We start from the raw sequence: 20,612 nt of genomic DNA, 5'->3' as shown, positions 1-20,612 counted from the left end.
ACACACAGTCACACTTAGGACCTCATTCAGAGCCGCTCACAAAATGTGAGCAGTCGCTCTGAATGAGGGCGGCCGCATTTTTTTTTTCGCCGGCCTCCTGGCCGCTCGCTAAGCTGTAGGTTGCCACCCACAGCTTTTTTAGCGAGTGACCAGGAGACCATCTCGACCATTGGGGCTTGCAACGAGACATTTGAGGTAGGGTTTCGTCTGCCGCAAGCCCCAGAGAGCTTTCGGCACTAACAGAGCCGGAAGCTGTCCACTGACATAACTCGTGATGTCAGTGGGGCCGCCCCCAAACGGCAGGTGTTCGCATGGGAACGCCTCCGTTTGGCCAGCCACCCCTCCCCGGCCCGCCTACCAAACGGTTCAAGCTGTCGATCACCATCGACAGCTGCCCCGTTTGTAGCGAGCCCCTGAGCGAGAGATCTCACTCTTGCTCTGGGGCTTGCGCACGCGCAGTGCGGCCGCTGCACGTGGACAGGGCACAACATTGACCCGCTTGCGAGCGCTCAAGCGTTTGCGAGCCGGTCTGAATGAGACCCTTAGTCAGCACACACACACATACAGTCACACTTAGTCAGCACACATACAGTTACACTTAGCACACACACATAGTCACACTTAGTCAGCACACACATATTTTAAATAACAAAACACCACAAAGTTTATGCCACTGTGACACCCTTCACTTCCCTGGTATGGGTGTAGAAGACAGGAAGCAGGCACTCCTCATCTCTGCCCTCTCTCCTCCATGGGTGTGATAAAATATTTTTTATCATTCTTATTCAGCTCCTCTTTAGGCTCTTCCCACTCCCCCGATAGGCCACGCCCCCTTTTTCATTCTCCAGCCTCTTGTAATTGTGGGTAGGGAAACCTTGCTCCCCATTGGTCGACAGCGGCCATCTTTTTGTAGCCTGACATGGGGGCAGCCATTTTGTGTTAGCCCCTGTTACTTGAATCGGCTCTCTCTCTGGGCAGCAGCACGGGAGCCGTAGCATCGCATTCTCTGCCTGCCTGCCAGTGACTGCCGACCCTGACGCACTAGAATTGTCCCGGCCCAGGGGGCAGATGGCACCCTGCCCCCCGGCCCAGCCTGCCACTGAGTGGATGCGCACCCTTAGGGATGTGTGTGTCTTCATGGTTGTGTGTAAGAGCGAGAGATCTATAGATATGCAGAGTGAGATATAGCTAGGTCTGGGATGTGTGGGGGATGGGCGAAGCACATGATTTCTTTGTTTGGCTACATGGCCTAGACTCCATCTTGGAATGAATTGTTTCTACTTCAGGGTCCATAGGGGGTCCACAGGGTTGACCTTGGGGGTATAGGTTGGGAACCAAATCCGGGCACCACGCAGTTAAAGCTTTTAGCTCCCAGGATGCACTTGGGTCCACTCTCCCTATAACCCCACCCCCCAGCCAGAGGCACCTCAGTTTAAGTTGGTGCCCGGCCGGAGTTGGGTCACCGTTACTGCAGGGGGGCTGCTTAGCAGCCCCTAAGCTTAAAAGAGTTTTATTTTATTATTTTTTACTACTCTTCAGAGCGGCAGCATCAGACTGTCCAATGGACGTCTGAGCTGCCGCTCCTACACCCCGCCGGCGCTGCGACGCCAGTACAGATCTGGGGATCGCAGCGGGACCCCAGAGTCTGTACTAGCCGGGCTCTGGAGGAATCCCTGGGCTGCTGCCGGATCGACGGGGACAGGTAAGTCGCGTGGTCACCGCTTGCGGTGATCCACGTGTGAATATGCAGCCTTATGCCTCCGGTCTCTGGGGACAGACCGGAGGCGCTAGCGGTGGCGGCGGGCTCCCCCTCCATGGAGGCATACCCCGCGTGTCCACAGCCCACCAGGGATTATAGCGGGAGCCGGCATCCCGGGGGGTTAATTGCTAGCCAGGGGAGGAAGCCTTCCCTGTCTAGCGGCTCCTCCCCTCAGCTCAGCGCGCCTTTCAATAATACAGTCTGGCGTCGCTGAGCTGCTTCCTCCGCGGGCCACGCTTCTTCTGAGGTCTCCAGTGGCCATTTTCTCTCTGTGGTGCTGCAGAACTCTTAGGATGACAGTGAGCCCAGTCCCCCTGCGTACCTGGCCATTTGGGTGAGTGTACACAGCGCTATAGCCTTCCCAGACACTGAATCTGGGCAGTTGAATGTAGCGACATTGTGCAGTATATTATATGTCATGCTTATGTATGTATATATATTTTTCTGCATTGTATGTGACTTTTGCTAGTGCTGACTGTCTGCTTTTTCTCTCACCTGTCAGTGTATATCTATCCCTTTTCTTTATCTGCCCTAATACAGGTGTACCTGGGGTGGTTCTGAGACCTCACATATATATATTTGTTAATATCTGTGAGGTTTGTCACATACTGTTGCGTGCTGCACGTTGCCATATTTTAGATGGAACTGTGAGTTGCATACGCTGATAATGGGTCCCTGCAGCTAATCTTAGCGTCAGTCAGGACCGGTATGGCGCTGCTTAATATTTCCGTCAAGATAGTCAGATATATCTGACCAGGAGATTGCACACGATACTGCACCCATTATTGCTATCCTGCAAGTCATAGCCTGCAGGAATTAGTGCGGAGGATTTTAACTCAGAAAGGTTTATGTATGCGGCACCATCTGGCGCCGGGCCCCTTGCACGACCCCCTTAAAGGGCGGTTTATTTCTCAGGATCCTCTCCTTTGAGGATCGCCGGGCGGGCCCCATTGTCGTCACTCGCTTGGAGTTACTTCACCATACTGCCCTTTTGAACTCGGGGTATCTCGCAATTTCTTGCAATTTACCCCTGTGCAACAGACTGTCGCTCCCCGCCGGGGTTTTTCACAGTACATGAATTACCTCCGATACCACATCGGTCTGTCATTCCCCTTGCAGGGATTACCACAACGGCCACCCTGGTGGATGTTGTTTTATAGAAATACTAATTGGCGTGATATACGTCCTGTGGTTACTGACCAGTGACTCTGCCGTGAACTGGATGGTATATTCGGCTCTTTCCCTCTCACATGGGGGGAGCCGATTTCAAGTATTATTATCCCTGCTTTGGGGCTGGTAGCCAGGTTCATTCTGGATATAGAGAATGTCGATCCTGCACCTGTATCATACATCTCCCGTTTTCTGCCCAGAGGGTGGATCTCATAGCGGGAGTCTGGCTGTCGCCAGATACGAGGAGTCACAAAGGCCTCCTGTTTCCCATTCCCTGAGGGTCCTCACAAGTAATGGAAATCCCCTTCTGGGATGGATTTGTATGTTAATCATCGGGTTACAGGCATTAATACGCCTCCCATCCCGGCCTGGACGGATTTTACGGATCCGTAGGTGGTAACTTTGCCTGAATTCAATGTACTCGTTTTCAGGGCCTGTTGCCCGTCCTACCATGGCCATCGCATGGTGATGCTTTTGTGACGTTTTTCCCCTCCAACACGTCCTGAGGTTCAAATATCTTTTGCCGCTCACATAAAATATGCAGTGGTCATATGTGGGATTACCTCATCGGATGCCGGTCTTCTACCTTTCAGGGTTTCGGCGGCGTCTGTATCCGCCGCAGTACCCTATGGCTGCGTTATGGGAAAGCAGAGGTGCACACTCCTTCCATGGGGAAGATCTTGTTTGGTCCTGACCTTGACAAGATCGTTGCATCATTGGCAGTATCACTAATGGGGAGATACCGTCTTTAGCTACTCCCACTACATTCGGACTAACTCTGTTAAGTCTTTTTGTCCTCAGGGTCAGCCTAAAGGCCTGTTTTTTCCTAGGCTGTCGGCCTCCATGGGGGCCACCATATCCAGTACCGAGCAGTCCTGGACTTCCGGACGACCCTGTTTCTACACCTGAGGATATACCCTCAGCCTGACGGGACAGGTCTACATCTGGGGAATTTCCAGAGTGAGGTACTGATTCTCAACGGCCTCTCATTGCTCAGGCAGCCTCCTCACAGGCATTGTTACACGGGCCCTTCTTCAGACCTGATCAGGGCCTTACAATCCCAGAAAGCTATACAGTCTTTGTGGTAAGCAGAGCTATTTCGGCCAACCTCACTATCTCAGTGAGGGACTGGTTGTTCTACTTTCTTTCTGGGGCGGTGACCGACTGGTCCTCATTTGCCTATACTCTGTCTCAAATCCCTGAATCAGATTCCAACGGTGCCTGGACTCAGGTGGAATCGTCCATGCTCCATCATCCGACGTTTGGAACCTGGGGATTTTAGGGTATATCTGAGTATTCAGGATACGTACCTACGGGTACGTACAGAGCCATCTCATCAGCATGGGTTCAGGTTTGCTGTGCCACAGCAACACTTGTAAGTTTCGGGCTCTGCCTTTTGGGACTGTCCTCAACTCCACCGGGGTTTACCAGCCTTATGGATTTTCTGACAGTTCACCTGTTCAGGGTATCCGAATGCTCCTTTCTCTGGACGGTCTCCTGCTTTTAGCAGGATCACCAAGGTACTTTACCGCCAGGTCAGGATAACCGTGGCTTCTTCTCGGCACAGATAATTAGTCAACGGAGAAAAAGTCCTCCCTACATCCCTCACAGGGTTTTCTTCATCTGGGAGCACTGCTGGATTCTCAGACTCTGAGAATTTTTCTGGCGTAAGACAAGATCTCCACTCTTCAACTTGGAGTGTGCGGATATCTACGCATTCGACATATGTCATTACTCTTTGTGATGCGCGGTCTACCAGAGTGTCTACCTTTTGGTAGGGTGGAATGTGCTCAGTTCCATTCCAGACCTTGCCATAATTGACTCCCCTCCAGATGGATCGAGTTTTTCCCATCGGATCGCTGTTCGAACGATGATACTTTCTCTGGAGGCGAGTTGGTCTCTGTCCGGGTGGCTATGGCCATCTCGTCCAGGGTGTTCTTTGCTACAGACAGTGTCTGGTCCGCATTCGTTTCGGGGCAGTTGGACGTCTGTCGTTTCTGTCCTGCCACTTAACTTGTTGATACTTTAGGCTGTCTTGGACCTTCACTCTGGCCTAACCCATATGTCACGGTAAACCTGAATAGGTTCAGTCCGACAGTGTCACAACAGTGACTTCCATCTAGGCAACACTGGTAGTTGGGTGGCAATGTCAGGTATGTCATCCATTCTGACATAGTCCAAGGGTCTTCTCCTGGCCAACTCTGCAGTGTTTATTCCCGGAGCTCTCCATTGGGAAGCGGGCTTCCTCAGCTGTTGCGACGTGCATCCCGGGGACTAGTCTCTTCTCCAAGAGAGGTTTCAACTCCTGGTGAGCAGAGGGGGCCTCCCTGAGGGGATTGATCCTCATGGCCTTCTGACTTGATCACACATTACCGGTGTTACAGTCCAGCTCCAGGAGTACTGAAGCTACCTTCAGTGACTCTTTGTCAGTGAAGTGGTCCTTCCACTTTGTGTACCTGTGTCCTCCGGTCTCCCTTCTTCCTCGAGGTCTTCGGAAGTTTAATTCGAGACGGAGGGGTTTTCCTTCTGGGGGCTCCAGTTCGTCCCAGACATCACTGGTACTGAGATTTTCGGAGTCTCCTCATCGATACTCCGTTCCTACTGCTTCACTATCTGGACCTGTTGTCTCAGGGTCCTTGTTTTTCCCTGGACCTGGATCGTTTGTCTTTGACTGCGCCCCTACTGTGGTCCTAGGGCTTCCCTGGCTCTGTCTTCATTGAGATGTTTAGAGCAGATAGGCCAGACTTTGCTGGGATCTGCCACGGACTGTGGCATACATAATTCTTATGGTATCGTACCTGTCGATACGATCCTCCGGTGTCCAGGATTTTCAGATATTCTGGCATTCCTTCCGGCTGGCTTGGGTTTCACCCTTGGCCTGGCCTTCCTGACAGTGCGGATCTCTACACTGTCGGTATGGTTAAGATATGGAATTGCTCCGCTCTGGTATCCAGTTCATCCTTTGGAGTGTTTTCTGGATTATGCCTCCACTTGTCCTCCCTAGGGACTCCTGGGGAGTTAGTAGTGGTTCTTTGTTCCGTCCGGGGACAGTCAATGGAACTGCTGGTTGTGATAGCCATTACATGGTCTATTGTTTAAGCTCTCTCTCTCTCAGGGTGTTTAAATCAACCAGGAGAGTGTCTGAATTGGGAGCTTTCTCATGTGGCTCCCTCTTCTGGAGGGCATCAGGTCAGGGTGTGAGTTGCTCTCGCCATGTATTTCTTCTTAGAGTGGTTTTTAGGTTCCATATTATTCTGGAACTTATGGTACGGCCATTCAGTCCCCAGTCTTCTCGGCTGGTGTGGCCTCATTGACTGTGGTCCGGCCTCTTTGGCTTTATATGATCCGTTCAAGTTCCTTATGGTAATCGGACTCCTTATTGGTGGTCTGCGGTTTCTGGTTTTCACAGGAAACGATGGCCGGCCTATAATGAAATGTTGGCTGGATGGCCTCGTATGTCTTCCTCAGGGGCCTACCCATAGGTAGGCATTTCTGTCGTTGAGGCTTGTTTTTTCTCGGGTCATGTAACCCTCGTGGGCGGCTCGTTGTGGCGCCTCGGCTGTTTTGCCTTACTAGGTGTCCACGTGGTCTTCTGTCCAAACCTTTTTTTAAGGTTCTAGGCATTGGTTTCCTTTGCCTCTCAGGATGCTTCCTTTTTGGCGACGGATTCTCCTCTCAGCACAGGAGCGTCCCCACCCTTGGTTGAACTGCTTTGGGACATCCCCAAGGTCAACCCTGTGGACCCCCTGATGCACCTGGCTTCATATGGGCTGTGTTACTGGTCACCGGTTTCCCGTCTCCTTTTCTGTGAGTATGGTTCTAGAGTGTTCCAGTTTTCTCTCTCTTTTTCTCTCCTCCTCCGGCCTTTGGCTACTTACAAACTGAGGTGCCTCTGGCTGGGGGGTGGGGTTATAGGGAGAGTGGACCCAAGTGCATCCTGGGAGCTAAAAGCTTTAACTGCGTGGTGCCCGGATTTGGTTCCCAACCTATACCCCCAAGGTCAACCCTGTGGACCCTATGGACTTCGTAGAAACAGAGATAACAAAGGTAAGTTCTTACCATATCTCTTGTTTTCTAAATAAACAAAGGACCAAGGCGCTTCTTTGAGTTAAAAATCCCAAATATCTCCTAACGACTGAATGAGATAGTCAGCCTCATAAAGAAAAAACTACAATGTATATAAAAGCAGTCGTGGGGATAATCTTAAACATTCAAGTCAATCCACCAAGTTATGAACCTAAACGGTTTTTATTAAAAAAGGTAAATCACACAAAGGGTCTAACATGTACTGCAATAAAAGTAGAACAATGCCTATTTCAATTAGTATAAAACAGTTTTGACAACCTGCAACAATTGTATAACAGTGCAGATATTGTATTAATTATATGATCCCCTGTTGTTTAAAGGGCAAACATGGCAGGATATCCAGAGGTAATGAAAAAACGGGCTCCAACATGTGGTAGATTGAAGCAAATGAGGCGGGGGGAAAGAAAGGGGAAAGTTGGTATACCCAATACCTCCTTGGTATTGCGCTCAACCTCAGAGTGACAGGGAGCGACTTGGTTATTGAACACGGGGTTGTTAACCAGTGTTGTAAGGTGAAAAGTACCTCCGTCTAGTCCTGTCTGCTTCGGCAGAATATCTGGACTGAATAGATGAAATATTCCTCCGTGTTGTCCCGTCTGCTCCGGCAGGAGTGGTGGACAATTCCCAGGTGCTCCCCAAAGCGTACCTTCTGCTCCTGTTTTATTAGGGCAGTGCCGTCAGGTGAAAAAACGGTCTCCGACCTCTCAGCTCGCGCCGGCTCAAATGAATGTGCAGGCACGGACGTGAAGGTAATCACCTGATGTCTGCATGGCAGCTGACCTACGGAGGTTCTGGTTGAAGGGGGAGCCAGATGCTGTGATGGGGCAACAATATAAACTGGATCCTGACAGTCCCAAGGTGTATACAACAGCATACAATAGCAATACAACAATGTATTGTTTCTATACTACCATCACAAAGCATTTTCTTATGGCCCACTCCAAGCTGTTGTATTTAAACTCCCATGTTACTACAGTTAAATCCATCCCCAAATACTGATTAAAGCCTAGGATTATAGCTATAACATGTCACATTATACAAATGTCATAAAGTGAGTGTGTAACCATTTAGGGGTGTTGCAGAGTCACTGACCTGTGTGAGCCTGGCTTAGCTGCAATTTGTGTCGGCATCTTCACTAAAGGATTCTTCGGATAAAAAGATTGAAGCATGTCTTAAAACGATCTTTTCATCATCTAGAGCCGTTACTCGTCCAGCTATGGCTGGAGTCTGGGTAGCCAAAGCTGTTGAAGAATGGATGGGAGCATTGGAAAATTCTCTACCACATGCTACCAGAGAGCAGATGATGTATATCTCCCATTTACGGGAAGCGGCTTTCTATCTGGTAGGAGCTGCTGTAGATGCTGGAATTTTAGCTCCTAAAGCATCAGCAGCTTCAATAGTGGCACGCAGGGCCCTTTGGTTAAGATCCTGGAAAGCTGGGGGGCGTGGCCTGGCACAGCATGGAGTAGCAGCACGTCGCTGTAACTCCCGACGAGATCCGAGTAAATATCCTGTTCCCCTGGTGGTCTAGTGCTGGCTATTTACCTGGGGGTGTATGAACTCCCGCTGAAGCCTCCGGTGTCTGGTGCGGGCGCGTTCGGCGCTCCAGGAGGCACCTTTGTGTCTCGGACTGCTGGGGCCTGTGACGCGGTGAGGTCTGTGCCTCCTCTCTCCTGGCTGAATCCCTCTGATCGGCGGGACCCGCTGGCGCGCTGTTGCGCTGCTCCTCTCCCTCTCAGTTGCCGCGCGCTGTCTGGAGTCTCTGCGCTCCTTAATCTTGACAGTGGGTGTTCTCCGCTGCTGGTGCCTCTCCGCTGGTCCTTGGATTGGTAAGCTCGTCTTTGGGTGCCATTTCAGACGGCTCCTAGGTCACCTGGTGCTGTGTTCCTCCATTACAACTCCCCTGTTTTGCTGGGCTGCTCTGACCATTGTTACTTTGGGCACATATAGTGATTCTTTCACTTAGGGTGGAATTATCAGTTGTTATTAGCACTGCCTGACTGCCCACATATTAAGTTACATCATGGGGAAAACTAGCAATGCTGCTGGAGCGGCTGCTAAACTAGAAAAGTTCGCTAGAAATTCTCAGGTGCATCAACCGTCTGGTCAGGGTGCTCTTCATCCCCCGTCGCCTTTGCCTGTCGAGGGTGACACGGATTCTAATGATACATCACACTCTACTCAGCAGATCCTACAGGCAATATCCACATCCGAACAACGAGTTACCGATAAAATTGGTCAGGTGCAGATCGATGTGTCTTTATTACGTCAGGACATGCAAAAAATAAGAGAGAGAGTCGGCGAAACTGAGCACCGTATTTCCGACCTAGAGGACATCACCATGCCCCTAAAACATAAAGTGGAGGATTTGTCTTCGCAAGTAGTATCTATCCAGGCCAAACTTTCGGATGTGGAGGGGCGCCTCAGGCGCAATAATATCCGTATTGTTGGGCTCCCTGAGCGGGCTGAGGGCTCGACGCCTGAGAAATTCCTCGAGGACTGGCTAATTCATCTATTTTCTCGTGAGGCGTTCAGTCCACAGTTTGCTGTGGAACGTGCCCATAGACTTTCTTTCAGGCCTCCTCTACCGGGTGCTCCTGCCAGAACCTTCATTGCCCGCTTACTACACTTTAAAGACCGGGACACTGCTCTTCGATTGGCCCGCACCAGTGGTCCACTTCAATTTGAAAATCAATCAGTCTCATTCTTTCCTGATTTCGCACTGGAGGTGCAGAAGAGTCGTTCACAGTTCCTACAAGTCAAACGCAAATTCCGTGACTGTAATATTCAGTACTCTATGCTATTCCCTGCTAGATTGCGGGTAGTACATGATAATAACACCCATTTTTTTGCTAATCCTAAGGAGGCGGAATCCTGGCTGGAACGTCAGCCCCGTGTTCCTCGCTGAAAGGAATTAATGCTTGCAAATATTAATGTCCATATTTTGTAATGGTTTGATTTTTTTTTTTTTTCCAGTGTGACTCTGGGGAAGAAAAAATTTATATATAGATGTCTGTCTCCACCAGGGGACCAATTACGTTTATTTTTTCTTAGGGAGTTCCTTGCTGAATATAGCAGTAGGATATATTTCCTATTCCCTAATAACTCAAGCTCTAAATTGAAGTATACTGGTTAGTTAGTTAATTAGTTAGGTGGGGGGGGAGTTTAGGGCATGGGAACTAGGTATGCCTTAGGTTTTCGAGGTTATACAGGGAGGGTTAGGGAGGGGGTGGATGTTTGTTTATTTCTTTTTTTTTTTGCTATCATCACGTTGTAATGTCTCTGCTTTTTTGAATGTGATATGTTGTTCGTTGCTGCCCTGCCGGCTAGATGCACACGGGCTCGTTTCTTTGTTTCATCGCTCTCTCAGTATTGTTCCCCATTAATGATCCCTGCTGCGCCATCCTATATCTGTCGAGATGTATAACTCATGGCTACGTCTGTAGGTGATTTACGTATATTGGGTTGGAATGTCCGAGGCCTGAACGATAAAGTCAAGCGCTCTCTTGTTCTGACGCAAATTAAGAAATACCAGGCTGAAATTGTATGTCTCTCTGAGACTCACTTATATGGTAGTAAGGTATTGGCCCTTAAAAAGCCTTGGATAGGTCACATGTACCACTCTACTTTCTCAAATAATGCAAGAGGAGTCTCGGTCCTTATTAGTAAATCAATACGTTTTAATTTGAAATCCAGCCAGATTGATACCCAAGGTAGATATGTCTTTATGCGCGCTGTTGTTAATTGTGTTCATCTTCATATACTAGCGATTTACATCCCTCCTCCATATAGCAATAATGTTATGCGACAGGCTGCTTTGTTTGTTGCTCAATCTCCTGATACCCCTGTGATCTGTGTGGGGGACTTTAATAATGTTGTAGATCGTCGGTTGGACAGGTGGAGGGAGAGTACTGATTTGATGCTGCCCTCTCCCACTCCATTCGCCAATCTTATAGCTGAATTGGGTTGGATTGATGCTTGGCGTAGTAGAAATCTGAATGCCACTCAATATTCATGTCATTCTACCTCCTATCAGACACTGTCCCGAATTGATTTAGCTTTGTTGTCCTCTAATATTCTGCCCATGGTAAGCGATATAAAATATTTGTCTAGGGGTACCTCAGATCATTCTCCTATTTTACTTGCTATAAACATGTCTCAAGATAGAGGGGTGCGGTTTTGGAAATTACATCCATTCTGGCTATCTATGATGGGAGCTGGCTCTGAACTGGTTGCGGCATGGGAGGAGTTCCAGATAGATAATTTCCAATGTCCAAATCCAGGTATTAGGCACGATGCTTTCAAAGCTTACATGCGAGGCTCGTTTATTAGACGGGTATCTGAGATTAAAAAGTATAGTAGGGGGGAGGGGTCTCGTCTTGAGCTCTTGTGCTCACAGCTGGAGGGTCAATATGTCCTCTCTTGATTACCATGTGATCGTGAATTGTGGTTGAGTACACAGAGGGAGTGGACAGAATACTTATTTGACAGGTCTAGACGTAGACTTCTCTTCTCTAGACACAATCAGTATTTTCAGTCGGAGATTGGGGGTAGATATTTAGCCTCTTTAGCTAAGGCAGACTCCCATATTGGCACTGTACAGTGTATTAGAGATTCTGGAGACCAGTTACGCTACTCTGGTGTCGATATTTCAAAGGTATTTCATGACTACTATTCTTCCCTATATGCCTCCAGAGTTTCCTATTCCCCAGATCAACTTCGGGAATATTTGGATTGTGTTACTCTACCGAAACTATCTCAAGAGGCTATCACATGTTTAGATGCACCATTCACTTTGGAGGAGATAGAGTTGGCTGTGTCTTCCCTTCCTGCTTCTAAGGCTCCGGGCAGTGATGGGATTCCTGTAGAAGTGTATAGGAAATTTAAAGATTTTTTTAATCCCTATTTATTAAATTTATTCAACTTATTATTTGACTATGGAGCTATCCCCCCGTCTATGTGTGAGGCTATTATTGTAGTACTAGCTAAGCCGGGGAAGGACCTTACTCTCTCTGAATCCTATCGTCCTATCTCATTATTATCTACAGATGTTAAAATATTAGCTAAATTGTTAGCCACTCGCCTAAATTTATTTATCACTTCACTTATACACCCTGTTCAAACTGGGTTCATGCCGGGGAAGTCTACGGTTCAAAATCTCCGTAGATTATTCTCTCATTTGCAGAGAAAAGATATGCTTGGGGAGGGGGCTGTGGTGGTGTCTTTGGATGCCGCCAAGGCCTTCGACTCAATAGAATGTGGTTTTGTGTGTTCAGTACTTCATAAGTTTGCCTTTGGTCCCCGTTTTATAAAATGGATTCAGCTTCTGTATTCTTCTCCGGCAGCTAGGGTATCTGTGAATGGCCATATGTCAGATGCATTTCCCCTGATGAGGGGGACTCGTCAGGGATGCCCTCTTATCACCTGCTCTTTTCGCTATGGCCATTCAGCCTTTAGCCTGTATGCTTAGGGCGGATCCTGATGTCCGAGGAATTAGGTCAGGTGTGGCAGAGGATATAGTGGCCCTATATGCAGATGATATGCTCCTCTTTCTGGAGGACTATGCACACTCATTGGAATCAGTTTCACGTATTATTAGTGTGTTTGGCGACTTTTCGGGGTTACATATTAATTGGGATAAGTCCAATATTTTTCCCATATCTGGATGTATCCCTGTACAGAAACATTTACCTTGCCCCCTGCAGTGGACCCTAAGGTTTAAATATTTGGGTGTATGGATTACTCCATTGGCATCAGATTATATCTCACAAAATATAGACCCCATAACCACTAATTTTAAAGCAAAAATCCACGTTTGGAAAAAATTACCTCTGTCAGTATTGGGGCGTATAAACTTGTTTAAAATGTCTATCCAGCCCAAGTATCTATACATCTTACAGCATTCTCCAGTTTATTTACCTAAAAGGGTGTTCAGTAGTATTGATAGTATTATTATATCTTTCATCTGGGGTTGTCGTACTGCTCGTGTTTCTATGAAAACCCTTTGTAAAAATAAAACCTCTGGGGGCTTAGGTCTTCCTAATCTCCGGTTTTACTACTTTGCTGCCCAGTTAGTACATTTATCTGAGTGGATATCTGATACCTCCAGTTTGACGTTACAGGGTTTCTTGACTGAACGGGTGGGATTCTCTTTTACCCCTTTGTTATTTTTACTATCAGGCATGTCCACCTCTAGATTGCCCCCTCTATTGCGACAAGCTATGCTGATTTGGCGATATACCCATACTCTGTTTGAATGGTCTGGGACAGACGCGGACTCCCCCCTCTGGTTTAACAGTTCTTATGCTGAATTGTTCAAACTGTCTAATGACAATTTGTGGCTTTTAAGGGGTATTAAATCTATAGGTCAGTTATATGAGAATGGTCATCTTAAATCATTTTCACAATTACAAACTGAATTTGCTGTCCCCAATGTAGCCTTATTTAGGTATTTACAGTTACGACATGCTGTGCAGGCGCAGTTTACTGGCGCTGCTCCTATACTATCTCCATCTCCTGTTAAAACTCTACTTTCTGCCTTGGGGTCTAGGGGTAAGGTATCCTGTATTTACGCGACTCTTAATAATAAATTAAACCCAGAGTTGCTTGCTCCCCCCAGGCTGAAGTGGGAAGTTGACTTTGGCCCCATCTCCGATGAGCACTGGCTACAGATCTTGGGTTCAATTAGTTATACTACTCCATGTATTAGGTATCAACAGGTGCATTATTACGTATTACACAGAGTATACCGTACACCTGTATCCCTGCACCGAGCTGGACTTAGAATGGACTCACTTTGTCCTAGATGTCAGGAAGAGAGTGCTGGTTTCTGGCACTTATTATGGAGCTGTCCATTAGTAAATGAATTTTGGAGGCAGGTATGGGGAGATATTTTGGTTACGGAACCTTCTCTGCCAGACTTTAGTCCTGTGACTTGTTTGTTCGGACTGGATTTGGAAGAAACGCACTCCCCAGTACTCTATCGATATGTTATGTGTCTCTCCACAATGGCTAAAGTGATTGTGGCCCGCACGTGGTTTACAACTGTCTTCCCCGTTCTACATAAGTGGAGAGCGTTGGTGATTGTTGTAATCAGACATGAAAGACATATGTTTAGTTCCCGCAATGCTATGAATACATATCACAAAAAATGGGACAGATGGTGTCACTCAGAATTGGGCAGAGCGAATGAGGCAGAAACTGACGTATAAATATACTGATTGGAGTCGAGTTGTATCTGGCTTACCTTGGGTTGTAGTGAATTTATAAATGTATTCCCAATATTCTACTAATTAAATTGTTATACTGATGTGAAGTTATGTAATAACCTGTTTTTTTTTTGTTGTTTTTTATATTGTTTTCTGGCAATTTGTACATTGCATGTTACGATGCAACAGTTGCATTCGTAATCATTTATAACCTTTTTGTCGGCACAAAATAATCACACATGTCATGTTTGCTTATATGGTGTCTGTTTCAATAGTTTTCTTCTCTGTTTGTTGTGACGGTGTGGTCTATTGCAGTCTACTCACGACTGTGTTTCAATATAATGATGATGCTATTTTATTTTTGTTTTTGTTTGAATGTTATGTTTAATGAAAACTTTCAATAAAAAACACCTGATTTAAAAAAAAAAAAAGATCCTGGAAAGCTGATACAGGATCAAAGAGGGATCTAGAAGTCTTACCTTTCTATGGAAAGTTACTTTTTGGAGCAGAGTTGGATAAAATAATAGCTACTCCTGCAGTTTCAAAGTCAGCAGGTCTGCTATCTACAGCGACTATAAAGTTTAGGCAGGTTTCTATTGAGTCCTTCCGTTCTCAGGTACGAGCAAGGGAACAGCCTTCCTCTAAGACGTTTAGTTTTTGCAAAATAATCTAAGAGGTCTGGCACGGCAAGTTGTCCAGCATCTAAACCGGACGACAAACCCTCTGCCTGATTGGGCCGGCCTCCTCCCGGGGGAGTCCATGGTGGGTGTTCGACGACTTCAGTTTGCGGATTGTTAGCGTCAAACAACAACAGATGCCTGGGTCTGAGAAGAGGTCTCTCGGGGGTATGCCCTCACTTTCAGGAGGCATCCTCCCCAGAAGTTTTTTTGCAGAGAACCTCCAGCAGATACGGAAAAGGCTTTGGCCCTTCAGGAAGCCATTCACTCCCAGCTGCAGGCAGGGGTAATAGTCCCCCCGGTTCCTGTGTCTCAACAGGGAAAGGGTTATTATTCCAATCTATTTCTGGTTCAAAAACCGAATGGGGCTTATCACCCTATACTAAATCTAAAAACCCTCAACAGGTTTATCCATGTACCCAAGTTTTGTATGGGGACTCTCCGATAAGTTATTTTGGAAATGGAGCCGGGGGATTACATGGTTTCCCTGGACATTCAGGATGCATATCTGCATGTTCTTATTATACCATCCCACCAGCAATTTTTACGGTTTCCCTCTTTGTCCTACAGCAACATTACCAATTTCAGGCTCTACCCTTTGGCCTATCTACGGCTCCCTGGGTATGTACCAAAATAATGGCAGTCATGACAGCCTATCTCAGGTGTCGGGGAGTCAGAATTCTGCCATATCTGGATGACCTTCTGATAATGGCACAGACTCCGGTTGTTTTATGAAACCATCTTTAGCTGACCATAGCCTGCTTACAAAAGCACGGCTGGATCATCAATTGGAAGAAATCACTTTCTCCAACACAGCAGATGGTACATTTGGGAGCTCTTCTGGATTCTCTGGCACAGACAGTTCTGCCAGAGGACAAGATCGTGACCCTATTGTTGGGAATACGCCAGCTGCTTCACAAGCGAAGGGTTTCCATTCTGTTAGCAATGGAGGTCCTGGGTTCAATGGTATCCACCTTCGACATGGTGGGGTATGCTCTGTTCCATTCCAGGCCTTTGCATTGCAAGATTTATTCTCTCCAAATGGAACGGACAGTATCATCGAATAAAGTCCAAGAGGATCCTTCTTACTCCAGAGGTTCGTTACTCCCTCCTGTGGTGGCTGAGAAAGGATCATCTGAACAAAGGGCTCCCATTCTGAATTCCAAATTGGGTGCTGCTCACCAAAGACACCAGTCTTCGCCGGATGGGGAGCAGTGACAGCACGTCACACCTTTGAGACAAAATGGACATTTCAGGAAAGTCATCTGCCAATAAACTTTCTGGAACTATGATCAGTTTACAAAGCACTGGTCATGGCACACGACCTGCTGCAGGGCATGCCGATCCAGATCCAGTCCGACAATGCGACAACAGTGGCCTACCTCAATCATCAGGGAGGTACAAGAAGTTACGCAGCCATGAAAGAGGTGACAAGGATTCTGATTTAGGCAGAAAGTAATCTTCCGGCAATATTTATACCGGGAGTACTCTATTGAAAAGCAGACTTCCTAAGTCACCAGGACATGCACACCAGAGAGTGGTCTCTCCATCTGGTAAGTCACCAGGACATACACACCAGAGAGTGGTCTCTCCATCTGGGAGTGTTTCATCTCCTGGTAAACAAATGGGGTCTACCACAGATAGATCTCATGGCATCCCGTCACAACCACAAGGTCTCCAGGTTTCTGGTCCAGAGACCCATGAGAAACCTTTGTGGACGCATTGGCAGTAAGATGGGGCTGGCGTATCTCTTTTCTCCGATTTCCCTCCTCCCAAGAGTCCTCAGGAAATTCAAGCAGGAAGGTGGAACAGTAATACTGGTGGCTCCGGCTTGGCCAAGATGTCTTTGGTTCACAGACATACAGAATCTGCCAATAGACAGTCTGTATGCTCTTCCTCTATGGTAGGATCTGCTAACGCAGGGTCCCTGCCGGCATCCGGATTTACCTCGTCTGGCTTTGACGACGTGGCTCTTGAATCTTCCATCCTAAGAGCAAAAGGTTTTTCCAGGTCTGTAATTCAAACGATGCTTAGGGCACAGAAGCCTGCCTCTGCCCGCATATATTACATAGTTTGATATTCTTTTGGTCAACGGTGTTCCCACAGAAAGTATGATCCTAAGGTTTTCAGGATTTCCAGAATACTGGCTTTCCTCCAGGCAGGTCTAGACCGTGTTCTCCGCCTGGCTACTTTGAGAATGCAGGTTTCTGTACTGTCAGTCTGGTTCCAGAGGAAGATTGCTTCAATACCAGATGGTAGAATTTTTTTCCAAGGAGTTCTGCGAGTTCAGCCTCATTTTATTCAACCGCTAGCACTGTGATATTTGTCTTTTGGTTCTTAAGGGGCTACAAGCTCCTCCATTTGAACCTCGAGACTCTGTGGATTTGAAGTGGTTGACAGCGAAGACACTTTTTTTTTTTACTTCTCGCTTTCTCTTCTCCTCGCAGAGTCTCTGATTTGGCAGCGCTTTCTTGTTGCTCTCCATTTTTGATTTTTCACCAGGATAAAGCTGTTCTTCGTACAAGGGAGGGTTCCCTTCCTAAGGTAGTGTCCCGTTTTCATATAACTTAAGAAATTGTCTTTCCAGCTTTTCAGGCTCCAGATCTTTCTGCAGGTGAAGCCTCCCTGGATGTAGTTCGTGCTCTCTGTATCTATGTGGAGCACACAAACTCTGTTAGAAAATCAGATGCTCTTTTTGTATTATATGGTTTTCACAAACGAGGATAGCCAATTAATAAGCAGACTCTGGCAAGATTGCTACGGATGACTATCTCTCAGATGTACACACAGGCTGATCTACCTGTCCCAAGCACTGTGGCAGCACATTCTACTCTGTCTGTAGGGCTATCATGGGCATTTAGTCGTGGTGCCTCTGCTGAACAATTGTGCAATCTCTAAAATAATTAGTAGGTGGGTTTAAGGCGCTTGAGACCCAAAAGAATGTGATCAACCAAAATGTATTGGTATTACAGTGTAAATATGGCAATTTTATTTGTCACACTAACCGTAGCATATATAACAACACAATAGACTTTCCTTAAAAATGCAGATGAACAATGCATGAATCAATATAGACGATAAGTCCTGTTTTCATAGTCTCTCACCCTTTATCGTTTCTGCTGTAGGCTTTAGCAAAACAAACATGAAGGTCCTTCCTCAGGCTCGGCAGTGTTCACTCCAGGAGTCCTCAACTGGGAAGCGGACTTCCTAAGTCGTCAGGACATACACGCTGGAGAATGGGCTCTCCATCCGCATGTCTTTCAACTCTTTGTAGACAAATGGGGCCTGCTAGACGTAGGCCTCATGTCACAACCACAAGGTCCCCAGGTATGGGTCAAGGAACAGAGACCCCTCAGCTGCCTTTGTGGACCCTCTTTCCTCTGATCTCCCTCCTGAGGGTGTTTGAAAATTCAAGCAATAAGGCGGCACAGTGATACAATTAGCCCCAGCCTGGCCCAGGCGACATTGGTTCACCAACCTACAGAGTCTCTCCATAGACATTCCGTTTCCACTTCCTCTACAGCAGGACCTGTTGATGCAGGGCCCTTGCCTGCACCCGGACATACCTAGTCAGTCTTGAGTCTTCTTTCTTAAGAGCCAAGGGTTTCTCTCACTCTGTGGTCTAGATGAAACTCAGGGCACGTAAGCCTGCCTCCGTACTCTTACTTCCAATGGTGCTCCCCCAGAGGTTGTGGCCCTACAATTTTTAGGGTATCCCGGGTGCTTGCCTTTCTACAGGCTGGGTTAGACCTTGGTCTCCACCTGGCCTACCTTAGAGTGCAGGTATCTGCTCTTTTAATCTGGTTCCAGTGAAGGATTCCTCCCCTGTCTGATGTCAGATAATTTTTCAGGGTGTCCTCCGCATTCAACCTTCTTTTGTCTTTTCGGTGGCTCCCTGGGATTTGTCCTTGGTTCTCAGTGCTCTTCAGGCTCCTCCGTTTGAACCTCTGGACTCAAAAGACCTCAAATGGCTGACAGCGAAGACACTTTCTCCTCGCTATCTCCTCTGCAACCAGTATCTGATTTACAGCTCTCTCCTGTCGCTCCCCATTTTTGATCTTTCATGCGGACAGAGCTGTCCTCCGTACCAGGGCTGGCTACCACCCTAAAGTGGTGTATCTGTTCCATTTGAATGAAGAGATTGTGGTTCCGGCCTTCCAGTCCTCTGATCTTTCTGCAGGTGAAGCTTCCTTGGATGTGGTTCGTGCTCTTTGGATCTACGTGGATCGTTCCAATTCCTTGAGGAAATCAGATTCTCTTTTTGTGTTGTATGGCTTTCACAAGCTAGGCTGGCCAGCTAACAAACACACTGTGGCTTTGCATGACAATCTCTCAGGCCTACACGCAAGCCGATATTCATGTTCCAAACAGGGTTACAGCTCATTCTACTTGGTCTGTGGGACCCTCGTGGGGGCTTCGACGTGGAGCTTTTGCTGAACAATTGTGCAAGGTGGCCACGTGGTCTTCCGTCCACACCTTTCTCTGGTTTTTCGCCTTTGATACCTTTGCCTCTCAGGATGCTTCCTTTGTGCGTCGGATTCTCCTTTCTGCTCAGGAGTGTCCCCACCCTTAGGGAAACTGCTATGGGACATCCCTGTGGATCCCTCCTATGGACTCTGAAGAAAAAATTTCGAGTTATGGTAGACTTCCCTTTTGTTAACTTTATTTCTTTGAAGTCCATAGGAACCAAAGGGCACCCACCCTGACGCTCCTGGCCTCAATGGGTTTTTTTCTCTCTTGATCACTGATTGATCATTCATCTTCTGGGGTAGTGTTTCTTGAGAGTTATGGTCTCCTCTTTCCTGCTCCTGCCTTGGGCTTGTTTACAAAACTGTTTACCTGTGGGGGGTGGGGTGTATGTGGAGGAGGACCGATGCATCCTGGGAGCTAAAGCTTAACCGTTTGGTGCCCGGATCACTCCAACCACACACCCCATGGTATCCCTGTCTTGAAGAAAGAGTAAACACAGGTAAGTCTATTATAACTCTTAATTTTCTCAATTTCTGGTTTCCAAACCACAGTTCTGCCTTTGTGCCTGGCAAGAAGCTATACAATTCTGTTGCTAATGCCATTAAGGAAACAGGGTTGAACATATTTAAACAACATCCTGGTGATAGGAAGGTCGTAGCATGCTGTCAGTTCACTACGCAATGGAAGAAATAACATTTAAACAAGAGCTTTGCTGGATTCTGTAGGATAAACGAATCCAACTTTCTTGCCATAAGTTGTATCCACATTTGGCATCCATGAGACTGGTTGTTTTTACCCACAAAGAGCGAATGAAAAGGTGAAGAAACGGCAGTCTATATATTTGCTCAGGAAAGAGGATCTTAGGAATATAGAAAGCTTATTCTTGATTCAACAACTCCTCAGAAGGGTCATGCCCATTCCAAGCAAACACGGTGGCAACCTCTTTAGCAAAAAGTAGTAAGGGTTCTGTGACGGAGCTTTGCAAGGCAGCAAGCTGATACTATTGTATGGATATAATATTTCCATTCTCTCAGTTTAGTAGACTTGTCCTCCACACAGCCACTTAAATACACTATTGAATATGCTTTAATTGTGACTTTCTTATGAGGTCCCCGCTACCATATTGCTTGGTTAAATCTTACCCTAATGGCTGCCATGAAGGATTGAATCGGAAAACAGCTCATTATATTTACCGATTTAATTATAATTTACTTGAAATATTCCATGACAGCCCATGTTCTT

At 47.1% G+C, this 20,612-nt stretch overlaps 1 protein-coding gene across 1 annotated transcript in view; it reads left to right on the top strand.

The window, feature by feature from the left end:
- The window catches only part of ZMYM3 (zinc finger MYM-type containing 3), a 186,193-nt gene that overhangs the window by 131,962 nt on the left and 33,619 nt on the right, over positions 1-20,612 (top strand). The window lies entirely within an intron of this gene.

The sequence above is a fragment of the Taudactylus pleione genome, unplaced genomic scaffold (genome assembly GCF_031769625.1).
Source record: "Taudactylus pleione unplaced genomic scaffold, aTauple2 ptg000381l, whole genome shotgun sequence".
In the NCBI taxonomy this organism is placed as follows: Eukaryota; Metazoa; Chordata; class Amphibia; order Anura; family Myobatrachidae; genus Taudactylus; species Taudactylus pleione.
The sequence above is the reverse complement of the archived record's forward strand: the minus strand, read 5'-3'. Positions and strand labels throughout refer to the sequence as shown.